The following is a 13,674-nucleotide window of genomic DNA, read 5'->3' on the forward strand; positions in this document are numbered from 1 at the left end:
CCAATCTCTTGTTAACAAAGTAAAACTAAAAAACTAAAAACTGAATTCTGGAATGCCTCCTATCCTAGAATGTAAACACGTTAAGTACCTCAGGCTGTGATATCTCTTTGTATTAAACAAAGGCTGTATGTAACCACAATCTCAAAGAGTGCCAATGCTTACATAACATTATGGTAACACAGGACTTATAAGCTATTAAAAACTCAGTTCTAAATAGCTGATAATTAATACTATTACAAAGATAAACCCCTATTCATATGGAACAAGCTTACGGGGGCCACTGGCTTGAAATTCAAGCTTTCAGAGAATAATGGTGTTCATTGGAAAGAAGTTACAGATGATAACTGGACACAAAGACAGAAGAGATCAGTTATTAGAAAAGGAAAGAATGATAAATTAATAAATGAATAGTTTAATAGATAAAAATTAAAAAAATTATTACCTATTCTATCAAGGTTAATACCTCACAGGTTTTACTCCACAAAACTATTCCTAACTGACAGCCCCAAAGATATTCCTTTTCTTTGAACTAATGAACCAATTTTAATCATATCTGAGCTCATGGAAATTACCGGAAATAATAAGAATAACCTACTGTAAGTCCTACAAGAACTGAACAGTGACCTACTGGATACTGCCCATCAAGATTAAGAGCTCTAGGTGAATGCATATTCTCAAAAACAATTACCTGACAGGTGATATTAAACTAAGTTATAAAACATTATCCTTACAAACACAGACTTGATACAAAATTGTTAGTGTGTCTGCAACTACCTAATGACTGATATTACAATGATGAAAATTTTTTTAATATTATGGAACCTGCAACATACTGAGCAAAACTATGTACCCTGAAATGTACTACAATGCTTGACAGGTAGCTGATATGAACACTACAGTACTAAGAAATTGAACTAAAAACTATGTATCCTTATTGCTGTATTTAATTAATAAAATATTTAACAAGGTACATATTCTGATTTTTGATAACCAATAAAATATTATAAATCTTATGTAGCAAAGGAACATGTATCCTAAAGTATGCCAAACAGCTATTACTAAATTAATAAGATATTTAATGTGTATCCTGATACACTGAGCTACCTGTAACTGATACCAAACTCTACATTCAAGTACAAGCAAAACTATGCATATGAAACGTTCTGAAATAGTTAACAGTAGATCTTAGACTGTAATGAAAATTTTTATTTCAAAAACCTATGTATCCTGCAACATTTTAAATTAGATAACAGATCTTAAACAGCTGCGATATTTGAAGCAAAGATGCAATGCATTACTACCCTAATGTCATTCTCCTTGCATCCTAATACATTTTTATCTATTTATTAATTTATTTTTCTTTTTAATGTGTGAGATCTTTCTGTATTTCCCTTTACCTTCTCTTACTTCCTAATGAGCACTACATTCTTTGGAAGCTTGAATTTCAAGTCAGTGGCCACTTTGGTGGGCTTGTTCCATATGAACAGATTTCATATTCTTCAAAAAAAACCATCTATCCTGAAACATTCTGAATCAGTTAATGGTAGATTTTAAACTGTTAAGAAATCTATATTTCAAAAACCTATGTATCCTGAAAAATATTGAGCAACCTACTGTATGTACTGAAGTACTTGACATTACACGTGGGTCTTACATAAAAAACTACATAACCTGCAATATACTAAGGCAACCACAGAGCTATTGTTAAACGGACAGAAAATTAAATTAACCAATATTTACTCTGAAACACTGAGCTACTTTATAGCTGAAGATAAATTTGAAAGACTTGGGTGGAAAATATAATATGCTACCTGAAGTACACTGAACTAACAGAGAGTAATTAAGAAAATGACAAGCTACTTATATGTAAGCTGATACTGAACTTACAAAGAAGTCTCAAGTAAACACTGAAGTAATTTTAAAGCTACAGGAGTTTTAAGTAAAAACAAAGCTATGTATCATAAATGATACTGAGTTACTGGATGACTAACATTAAATTCAGGAGAAATGAATGTGAGAAATACACATAACCTGAAATACTGAACCAGAAGCAGGCTTAAGGAACAAACTACATATCTTGAACACCACTGAATCACTTCATATGATAAATTACAAAAACCAGACTGAACTCCCACTTGACATTGGATCAGAAGGCACTGTTATGAATTTGATAACTTAATGCTTCCATAACCCTGTAAACTTTAACCCCGTCCTACGCTTCCATAACCCTGTAAACTTTAACCCCGTCCTACTTTAATAGAGAAAGGAGATAAGATTATTAACGTCCCTATACCAAAATACGACACTTTCAGACTTCTATGTTCATAGGACCATTTTTTTACTTCATCTCTATCATTAGCAATAAATAACACTTAACCGTTACATTCTGGGACATTATATAAAGTAGCTAAATAAAATCTTTAAAAATTCAATGTGATGACATTCTCTTAGAGCATACACTTCTCAACATTCTTCTTGTAGCATATACTTCTGAATGATGTTCTTCTGTAGCGTACACTTTTGAACATTCTTCTTCTGTTAGCATACATTTTTAAAAATGATCTTGTTAGTGTAAACTTTTCAACATTCTTCTGTTAATGTACACTTCTGAACATTCTCCTTCTGTTAGCGTACACTTGAATGTTGTTCTTCTGTTAGCGTAAACTTCTCAACATTCTTCTTCTGTTAGTGTACACTTCTGAATATTCTTCTTCTGTTAGTGTACACTTCTGAATATTCTTCTTCTGTTAGTGTACACTTCTGAATATTCTTCTTCTGTTAGTGTACACTTCTGAATATTCTTCTTCTGTTAGTGTACACTTCTGAACATTCTTTTGGTGTAGTCTTGGTCACCTTGTTGCATTTATGCTAGGGAACTGTGGATGTACACAATTTCCTGAAAAGACAAGGATGATATTAATGATATGTCAAATTGGGATCTTGTGGCTTTACAAGGTATCAGAATAAAGACTATTAGTTATAACCAGGTCCTAAGCATCCTATACCTAGGCCCATTTTACTAAGATGGGTACAGATGGAACAGGGTTTTCATGAGACTCATGTTGAATGTCCTTGCACTTTTTTCCGAGATAACTCTATGAAATTTTATTTAGCCACAGCTACAGTAAATATTACAGCAATTAAAATTGGATTAAAGTGCAAATTCCACTTAAAAAACAAAAGAGGTTTCCTAGGGTAAGTTTCAATCAGCATATTACAATAAATAGCTGTATATAAATTGAATTTTACTATTATTATTATTATTATTACTTGGGCCTTGCTATAACATTACAACATTTCAAGACTCTCATAATCTAGTCAAATTAGGTATTCCCCTCGTTAGACCAATCATTTTCAGAAAATAGCCATTTACAGCTCTCAGTAACTTACAATTTCCCTGTCCGTGTCAAAAACCAAACCATTTTATATGATACACTAAAACTGACCAACAAATTACTGGGGAACTGACAGAGATATTGAAAACTAGTTGTAAAGGTCTTGACAATTTCACAATACCAAGATTTTATACATAAAAATTATGATTACAGTACAACAACACTGTATATCCTTATACCATCTTCCTATTACAAAGACTATTCCTTTACCAAACCCGCTTTCTTTTCAAGAATATAATATTCCTATTGCAATGACTATTCCTTTAACAAATCAGCTTTCTTTTCAAGAATATTATATTCCTACCAAAATGACTATTCCTTTACCAAATCAGTTTTGTTTCCAAGAATATTCTGTTCCTATTGCAATGTCTATTCCTTTACCAAATTAACTTTCTTTTCAAGAATATTCTGTTCCTAATGCAATATGTATGTCTTATGAATTCAGTATATCATACTTGGGTAAAATTTTCCCTCAAAGAAACACTGATTAATGTTTCCAATTCGTATCAGTCAAGCGATCTTCTTAGCTAAATTTCTAAACCTGGATACTAACTCAATCTCTCTCAGCCATCCCCAAGTACCTAGGTCCTAATATTGCAGTTTGCATACCCCGTGCAGACTGAATTGCAAGAAAACCTGTAATTTTCATAAACTGACAAAAGGTTCAACTCTGAGCAATGCAATAAATCAAATCTCTTCAGCAGTTTAAAGAAACTAAAGAGAAACTTTTGATTTACGAGTCCAAACCATCAAGGTTCCTAAAAATATTAATCATACTTAAGATGTGAAGACTTACATCATCATCCTGCAATACAATGTGTTCCAAAACAAATTATCAGGGGACAGTTTTCCAAACCATATACCATGAATCAATCTTGTACACCTCAATATCAATTCCTTCAACTCCAGGCATACAAAAATTAAAAAAAAAATTAATTATAGACTTTTCAACTTAAACTCTTGCTGTAAGGTATAATGGTCACAGTTACTGGCCATCAACCTGCCTTCTTGGAAGAGTTCAAAATTGATAATAATTAAGTCTACCTACTAATCCTTCCATAAGCCTGACACTTAACTCTCCACCCATCTAGACTGGGCATTGGGTAATCCTATGTGCCTATTCTGCCCATGATTATGAATCTAAATCAAAGAACGTTCTCAATCTGTTGTGAACTAAGCTCATGATTTAAAGAGCCAAAATCCAAGTATATTAATTTCCTGTAGGCCTACTGTGAAAGGTTCTATTCAAAGCTTGTTACTAAACTTTAAGAATAAAAAATTGATTAATTACTTATATACTATGGGAGATAATTCATGTATATTTCAGATGTACTGTAGAATAGAATATAATGCAGAATTTAGCCCAAAGGCCAAGCACTGGGACCTATGAAATCATTCAGTGCTGAAATGGAAATTGACAGTAAGGAGGTTTGAAAGGTGTAACAGGAGGAAAACCTCAAAGCAGTTGCACTATGAAACAATTGTTAGGAAGGATGGAAAGTCAGATGGAAGATAATGAATATGAACGGAGATACAGTAAAAGGAATGAAAGTGGTTGCAGGTAAGGGCTGAAGGGATGCTGCAAAGACCCTAAGTATAATGACGGGTGCACTGATGACACTAACCCCCTATGGAGCAGATGTACAGTGACTTACAACATAACTAAAATGTATAACACAGTACTTCTTAAGGCTGCAATGTTAGTAATATGCTACAGAATTTTTCATTTATACAACACAAACCCCTGAATTCAAAATCCCAGAACTCAAAATCATGGTTATTTCTTTGAAACTGTGGACAGGATTCTTCTCTGAGTTTGGAAAAGGAACCATGATCTGTTACCTGTTCTAAATCTGCTACTGAAACCAATCGAGCTTACCTCAGGAGCTAATTGAATTCACTATCTATACTGGGTTTGTCACAATTATATTTGATGCTACACTGGGTACATGAACTGCAGATCATCAGGATAAGACAATATGAGGGAAATGGGGTTTGAAAATGTGAAAAAGTAAGGTAAACAAGCCAATGCAAGTCTGTGATATCCAATTACTTAAGCTGGAACACTTGAAATACATTATAATACCAGCTCGAACCTTAAACTTTTGAAAACTAAGAAATTAAATATTTATAGTTAACCTTAAAGGCAATTTCTAGAAGATTAAAATTAACAAATTAATTTACAATCTTACAAATTGCAATATAACACAAACCTACGAAACAGTCACCAATATTTTCACTGAAAAACCTTTCGGAAATGGAATATGAAATTTAGGCCAAAGGCCGAGTGCTGCGACCTACAAGGTCATTCAGCACTGAAAGGGAATTTGAGAGTACCAGGAGGAAAACCTCACAGTTGCACTATGAAGAAATTGTTAGGAGAGGGAGGAAGGTAAGACGGAGGTAAAGTAAAAGGAAGGAAAGGGGTTGCAGCTAGGGGCCGAAGGGATGCCGCAAAAAACCTCAAGTAGAGTCATACCTCGTGCATTCGTATTTCTGGATTCACAAAATTTTCATTGGAACCTAATTAACTTGCATCCACGATTTTTTCACGTATCTGTGTACAGTACGTACGTTTTCTTTATTTTATTGAATTGTACCTTCATTATTTGACTTCAGTGACATGACAATGACAAAGAAAACGTCAGTCATTAAGTTCACAGTCCCATTCGTTACTTGGTTTTACCTTACTGTGAGTGCAAAAGAAAACGACAGCCAATGAATTAGTATAGGGGTAACATTAGTATACCGTACTGTAAATGCGTCAACCACTTATTTCTTTTTTATGGGTAATTTATTAAGCTAACTTTTAAATAAAATTAAAGTGCTCTGAGAGCATGATTTGGGTCATATTTAGGGTTTAAACTCTAGAAATAAGCATTTATTACTATTTTTAGTGACTCATCCAAACATTTGCAATTCCCCCTGATCCGCGATGGGTTCTGAAACCTAAAATTGCAAATGTTCAAGGTATTACTGTACTGTAATGCCTACAGTGCACCACATGAGGTGCACTAACAGTACTAGCACCCCTACGGGGAAAAACCCTTTGTATATCACAGCAAAAATTACAATTTCTAATAAGACTTACCTTAAGTTTTAGCCCAACAAATTTCACATCAAAGGGGATTTTGAAGACCTTACAACTGCCAATCAGTTTTTAATCTGAAATAAAATGTGGTTCTTCAGTAATGATTACACATGGTTGAAGGTTATCTCCATTATTTTGTCCCCATATTCTTATGATTCAGATGTTATGTTAGCCATAAACTTTTTCATTTTAACTCTCCTAACACATAACTAATAATCTTCATCAATAGTCTTATACCCATACACCTTTGGTTAATCAAATCTTTCATCCAGCTATATCAATCAGTAATGGAGGGAAAAATATTTTATCATTCATAACTGTAATCTATTATGTCGAGTGAAAGGCACCCACAGTTACAATGCCTCACAACACACTTTGAGAAATGTGTATTGAAATAAATCCTCTACATTTCAGAAGCATAATATTTCAAATATATTTGCCCAAACTCTACTTTACTCTCACACTACATTATTGAAACAAAAGTACCCTGAACATCGACAGTAGTTCTGTAATAGTGTATCCAAGACTTAAGCTCTACACATCAATAGTACTCCAGAAATAGTGTAGGCCTGTCTCTTAATTCAGTACAAATACCCTGCACTTCTCATGGAGACTACAAATAGTGTAGTCTTGTCTCTCAAATCTGTAAAATTTCCTTGCACATCGAAGGGAGTCTTATGTTTATGTTAGGTTTGACTCTCTAATTTAGTCAAAATGCCCAGCACATTGTGTCAACGGCAGTCCAGAAATTCACTAGTACCTACATTTGACAAAAACTTTGGCATCTGGCTTTCAGATTAAGTAACAGAGAGCATATATTATAACCAGCACTTGAAAATTTTCTTGATATTTTACAGTTAACAGTAATTCCACCAGTTCCTAATAACCTATACTAACCTGTACATTACACTAACATTTCAATTTAGGATATTTATCCAAAATTATATCACATCTAAAATGGTAGCATAGCAAAAAGTAATCACTATAACACAGCTGATAAGTATAGAAGTCTATTACTTTGAGGTCCATTAACTTGACTTCTGATTCCATATGATAAAGTTTAATATATACTTACCCAGTAATTACATCACTGTAGTTTTCACTGCACAACAGCTTGAATTTTGGTCCGCTGCTGTAACACCACTTCTCGCTAGAGTAGAATAGGTGACTAGACCCTGCCCACATTCTGTGGAAGAGGGACAACTTAGCAAATGGCTTCAATTTGTTTGTGCTGAAATGTCCATGCAAGGGGAGGCAGGAGGGCTCAACTCGTAATTACTGGGTAAGTATATATAAAAATTTATTTTATCATAAAAATGTCAATTTTACATATGTAACTTACCCAGTAATTACATCACTGAATCCCACATTGATAGGAGCTGGGAATTCATGGACATATTCTATTCCAATACATAGTTAGATTAATGCATTGAAAAAAAGAATTATGCTACCATTGATACAATGCTTGTTGTTGCTTACCTGGTGAGAGAGCTACTGCAGGTAGATACTGCCTCTGGTTGGTGCTCATCTCAACCTGTAGTGGCACAGGGGCAAGTAGTTGAGGAGTCCCTCTACTGTTGCAGGACTTTCCAGCGAAGGAGTACTCCGATGGCTGAGAAAGCATGAGAAGGAGCTTTGTGGCGAAGGATATTTCCGATGGCCGACAAAGTCTGAGTATTTGTCCCTGCCCAGGGTGCAGTGCCATAATTAAAAGAATAACCAATACACCTCATCACCTACACCATTAAAACAAGAGACAATCACACAATCGCTAAAAATTGGTGGGGACTCAAGTACACAGTAGACCCCTACTTCCCTGGAACTCAACACCAAAGTCCAAGACAAAGGTAAAGGGGGATGGAAGGGAAGCTCTACATTTCCTCCCCCAATATCGTTCCAGCAATGGATAAAGGTTGCAGGGTACTGCAATTATCATAAGTCGCTTCAACATCAAGCAAACAGTAGATTGCTTGAAGTATAGAGGACAGGGACAAGGTGTGCTTATAAGCTAACAAGGTGGCAACTGCCCTAATCTTTTGCTTTTACATTCAGGGAAGGTAAAGAGTCTTCTCCAACCTGGGAGTGAGCTTCCAGGATGATGTCCCTTAAAAAGAACGAGATGATGTTCTTTGAAAATGGTCTAGTTGGATTCTGGACAGAACACCACAGGTTCCTTGCTGGTCTTCTAATTTTTTCGGTTCTATGGAGATAATATCTGAGAGTCTGAGAGCCCTCATGCGGGGCAAAGAGCTCTCCCATCTTCTTCTGGACCTAGAATATCCATTAAATTCTTTACTTGACAAGGAACAAGGCCAGTTTAGAAGGAGTTTCGTTCTTTGCCATAAATCCCAGGGTTAGAGAGCAAATTATGTCAACCCTTTTTGCAGCTGCTATGGCCATGAAAAATATTGTCTTCCTGGTCAGGTCTCTCAGAGAAGATGAGCAAAGGGGTTCAAACCATGTGCCTGCGATCCACTTGAGGACTACATCCAGACTCCATGCAACTGTCTGTTCTCTTTTAGGTCTGGAAGAATCAAAAGACTTAATGAGGTCTGAAAATGTCTTAATTTGAGGCAATGTCTAAGCCACTATGGCAGAAGATGGAATTAAGCATAGACCTATAACTTCTTATAGTTGAAGAGGATAGGCCCAGGAGGGTTTCAGATAAAGCAGGAAGTCTGCTATCTGGTTTAAAGATGTCTTAGAAGATGAGATATTATTTCTTCTGCACCAAAGCCTAAAACTGGTCCACTTTGCCTGGTATACCTTGCTTGAGGACTGACATCTGCAATTGGTAATTGCTTCTGCCACAGGTCTTGAAAAACCCCTCGCTCGCAGGAGTTTGCTGACAGTCAAAACCCTGTCCAGGCCAGAGTGGATAAGTTTTGATAAAACTTCCTGATGGACTGTCTGAGAAGTGCTGGTATTGTAGGAAGGAGTCTTGGGAAGTCCACAAGAAAGAGTCAGAAGGTCTGCAAACCACTCTTTCTGTGGCCAAAAGGGTGCTATCAAGGTCATTTTGACATTCGAGTGAGCTTGAAGCTTGTCCAGTACCTCCCTCATCATACTGAAAGGAGGGTGTAATATATTATCCCAGGTCCAAATAAACGTTGGGGTATATTTTAAGCGTAGTTTATTCCCAGACAAGGATCCATGGTGATACTAACAATTCAGTTACAGAAACTAGACTCGCTGTTATACAGAAGGCATCAGAAAACGTTAATAGTACAAAACCATAAATATAATAAAAACCTTAACAGCAGTTCTCCATAATAACAATAAACAACCATTAACATTGAGGACATACATAATTATACAACAAACGACTCAAGTATACAACAACTTTTTTTTTTCTTTTTTTTTTAACATTAAACGAAAGTCATCGTACATATACAAAAATAATGATTTACAATACAAAGCGTCATCAGTGTTCTTCCTCAGTCTGTTACTTCTTCTTGGGCCTTCACTTTCGAAGTTCGCTACAGATGTATATGTTTCTCATTAATATCGCCGCCATGATATTTTCGAAGGTATCTACGATTACGCCAACAAAGTTTTCCACTTGATGAAAGCCTGATGAAATAGCATTCGTTTCTCGGTCCGACCTTTACGATTTCACCGATCCTATCCCATTCTTTCGTTGCAGCGTCTTGTATTCGGACTTTATCTCCTACGATAAACACTTTAAGATCTGTTGCCGATGCATTGTAACGTAGTATTAATCCTCTCTTTCTCTCCTCCTCATCTCTGCTGCTTCGATATCCTGACGACTATCAGACATGAGAGCGCTTATGGTGAGATGGAACCAAAGATCTGAGATTATGTCCAAACACCACTTGATTTGGGCTACGTCCATCTGCATTAGGGGTGTTCCTTAATTCCAACAAAGCCTCATGAAATCGCTCATCCATCGCTGCATTTTTCAAGTTTGGTCAACAGATTCTTCATTTTTTACAATAACTTCGGGGCGTGTCCATTGCTACTGGGAAAATGAGGTGAACTTGGACCCATTTTGATTCCTCTTCCTTCAAGAATCTCTGAAATTCCGCAGCGCTGAACTGAGGTCCCCATCTGTACGTATCCGTTGAGGGTAGCCTGTAAGGGACATCATTTTGATCATTGCATTACAAACTTGTTTTGCTGATGGGCTGTCCTTCCATTGTTGGACCATAGGATATCCACTTAGACGATCGGCGAAGTCAAAAATGTTGGCCCTTGAGGTAGAACAAATCTGCAGACACACTTTCAAAGGGACGTTGGCAAAGGGTCTGTTTTCAGAGTTTCTTTCCCCAGGCTTGGCAAATGGCGTTGACAAACTTCACATTTCTCAATCATTTGTGTTATGTCATTGGTGATACTCGGCCAATATACGCACAATCGCTCGCTGCTTTGTTCTGGTTATTCTTGATGGGCTGCATGTAATGTTCCAAAACCTCTTTTCCTCTTTTGTTTCGAATAACTAACCTTTTCCCAAACAGGACAAGATCACCATCTATAGATAATTCATGCCTTATACTTTTATACTGCTTGACACATGGTGGTGAATCCTCATGTTCAACGGTGTCCTCCATTATAGCATGAACCAGCTTTACATAATCTAGATCATTTTCGTGTTGTTTCTGAAGTTCGTCGATAATAAGGTCAACAACTCTTCCGTCATCGTAAAATTCTCTGTCATCACAAACCGATGCAATATAAACAGCCATGACAGTGCGCCATCACATTCCTCTTCAGTTTGATCTGATCATCAACAGGTGCTCGGGTTGAGACAATCAGTTATAGCATGATCATTTCCTTCCTCCACTCCAATGAACTGAAACTGACTCTGCAAATCAGCCTTTTAAATTTGCAGTTTTACGTTTTCAACCTGGTTCAAAGAGTATTTATTAAAAAGTGGTAGAAGTGGGCGGTGATCAGTGATGACTGTAAAATGAGGGAGACCATGCAAGTATAATTTACATTTCAGTATGGCGTATTTGATAGCTAAAGCTTCAAGTTCTATCATGAATATCTTGTTTCCACGTCCGACAAAACCTACTTCCACAGGTGATGAGTTTCCATCCTTCTTCGTGTTTCTGAAGTAAGCTGAATCCAAATCCTTTTCAGTCTACTTGCATCCGTCTCCAAACGTGTCATCCTACTGGGATCGAATCTGCGCTAAGAATCGGGTGTTTCAGTTAACAACCCTTAACTTTCTCAAACGCACAATGTGCTGGTAACCACTGAAACTGATTTTTACTCTAAGAAGATCTTCAGCGGTGCAAGTAGCACCAATGTGCGAGCAAAATGAGCCCAGTTGATTAACCATCCCATAAAACTGCAGTTCAGTGATGTTTGTGTAGGAGCAAACCTGTAATGGCTCACTTTATCTGGGTCTGCTTTCCCCTTCTGCGGACAAAAGAAATCCAGCAAAAACGAACGGATGATCGAGCAAATTTGAATTTAGCTTAGGTTCAAAGTTATACCATGCTCTACGCAACGATCAAGAAAAAGCACTTAACATCCAGTATGTGTTCCTCAAGTGTGCGACTAGCAATAAGAATGTCATCCACAACTTTTATGTGTTCGCTTCCAAACCGTCTATAGCAAGATCCCCTTGAAGTTGTAGCTATCACCAGTGCTGATAAAACCCATTGGTGCTCTCTTTGTATCTAAACCTACCCCATGGCCAGAAATGTTGTCAGATTCTAGGAATCTTCATGCAGTTCCAACTGCCAGTATCCTTTAACAGCATCCAAAACTGTAAAGTACTTTTGCATCCAATACAACTTCATTTATGACATCATGTGGATTTTAGCATTATGTACAATTCTGTGGACTTGGGAGTTTAGCTTCAGTAAGGTCAACTGTCATTCTAATTCCACCTGCAGGCTTTGGAACAACAACAATAGATGACACCATTCAGTTGGCCGATCTCCAACTCGTTCAATCAATACCCTGTTTCATCATGTCTTCCAGTTCTTCACTGCTTCACGTAGTGGGTAACTCACTGGCCTTGCAGCATATATTGCAAAAGGTTTGCATCTTCCTTGAGTTGGATTTTCATTGGTGGTGTGCTTTTAGTTTGCAATTGCCCTTTGGTATTGAAAACTTCTTTGTAAGTGTGCACATCTGCTTTTCCATAACTTCAATGTCTCGGTCAGTGGACTTTATACAATGACCTAGAGCAGTAACAGATTTATCAATAGCTTCAACCAACTTTTGCAGGTAAAGGGAAGTCTTCATGAACAATACCAAGGTTCCTGCATGCACGAAGGGATAGATACATATCATCAAACTTCACATCTCTGCAAAATATTATATTTTCCATGCAATGCATATCACCAATCTTTCAGCAACAAGTCAATTCCGCCTAATAATTCTCAGTCTCTTCCCATTAACACTACAAGGTGTTCCTCGTAATTCTGCAGATCCTTCCTCCGTAGTCTAAGAGAATGCAACATCCCCATGCCAGCAACAGTCATCTGGGCACCTGTATCAGCAATCACATTCATCTTAGCAAGATAACCTGTCTTCGGTGATGAAATTAATGGGGAGTACTGGCTGCCTGACCACGAAACGAAATTTCTGCCATGTGTTTTACCTTTCCAAATTTTGGTGACAGTGCAGCTTCTTTTCCTTCTTTTTGTTTTTCGTGAAACTTTACTAAAATGTCCAGAGAATCCACAATAGTGGCAGGTTTTCCCTACTGCAGGACACAATCTGCCAGTCTGGTGAGGTGGAAAACCGCACTCCGACATTTCAGTCGCCCTCTTTAGGTGATCCACGGTGAATCGGTTAGTACTCCTGCTTCTACCACGCTGCTTGAATCTGGCTGCATTAATGGCACTTTCTGTACTGGAGACGCTTGTCTTCTCTCTCTGCCAACTCTCGTTACGGCAAAGAGAAATAGTGTCAGCAAGGCTAAGAGTGGGGTTTTACTTAAAAGCTCTTGTCTCGGCGTCTCGTACACCAGATACAATGAGGGTAGTGATCCACTCATCAGAAGTCATATCTGCAAGGTTGGCGTCCTCTGCTCGCTCACGAAGATCAACTAAAAAGTCATCAAAAGACTCACCAGCATCTTGCTTTCTTCTGACTAATTTGTATCTGTCCACTGTAACATTCCGCTGGTCCTTGAGATGCTTTTAATTTGCTCAATACCTCATTCAGCGAACAAGCCGTGTCTAAAGGAATCTCAACCGCATA

General features: G+C 37.1%; 1 long non-coding RNA gene across 1 annotated transcript in view; it reads right to left on the reverse strand.

Moving 5' to 3' along the window:
* Window positions 1-1,350: 1,350 nt before the first annotated feature.
* LOC136830559 (uncharacterized) overlaps window positions 1,351-13,674 on the reverse strand; it is a 39,817-nt gene continuing 27,493 nt past the window's right edge. Inside the window, exons 5-6 of the long non-coding RNA XR_010850661.1 lie at window positions 6,487-6,560; window positions 1,351-2,896 (exon numbers count right to left, since the gene is read on the reverse strand). This is a non-coding gene — a long non-coding RNA (uncharacterized lncRNA). The remainder of the gene's footprint in view (window positions 2,897-6,486; window positions 6,561-13,674) is intronic.

The sequence above is a fragment of the Macrobrachium rosenbergii genome, chromosome 47, assembly GCF_040412425.1.
Source record: "Macrobrachium rosenbergii isolate ZJJX-2024 chromosome 47, ASM4041242v1, whole genome shotgun sequence".
In the NCBI taxonomy this organism is placed as follows: domain Eukaryota; kingdom Metazoa; phylum Arthropoda; class Malacostraca; order Decapoda; family Palaemonidae; genus Macrobrachium; species Macrobrachium rosenbergii.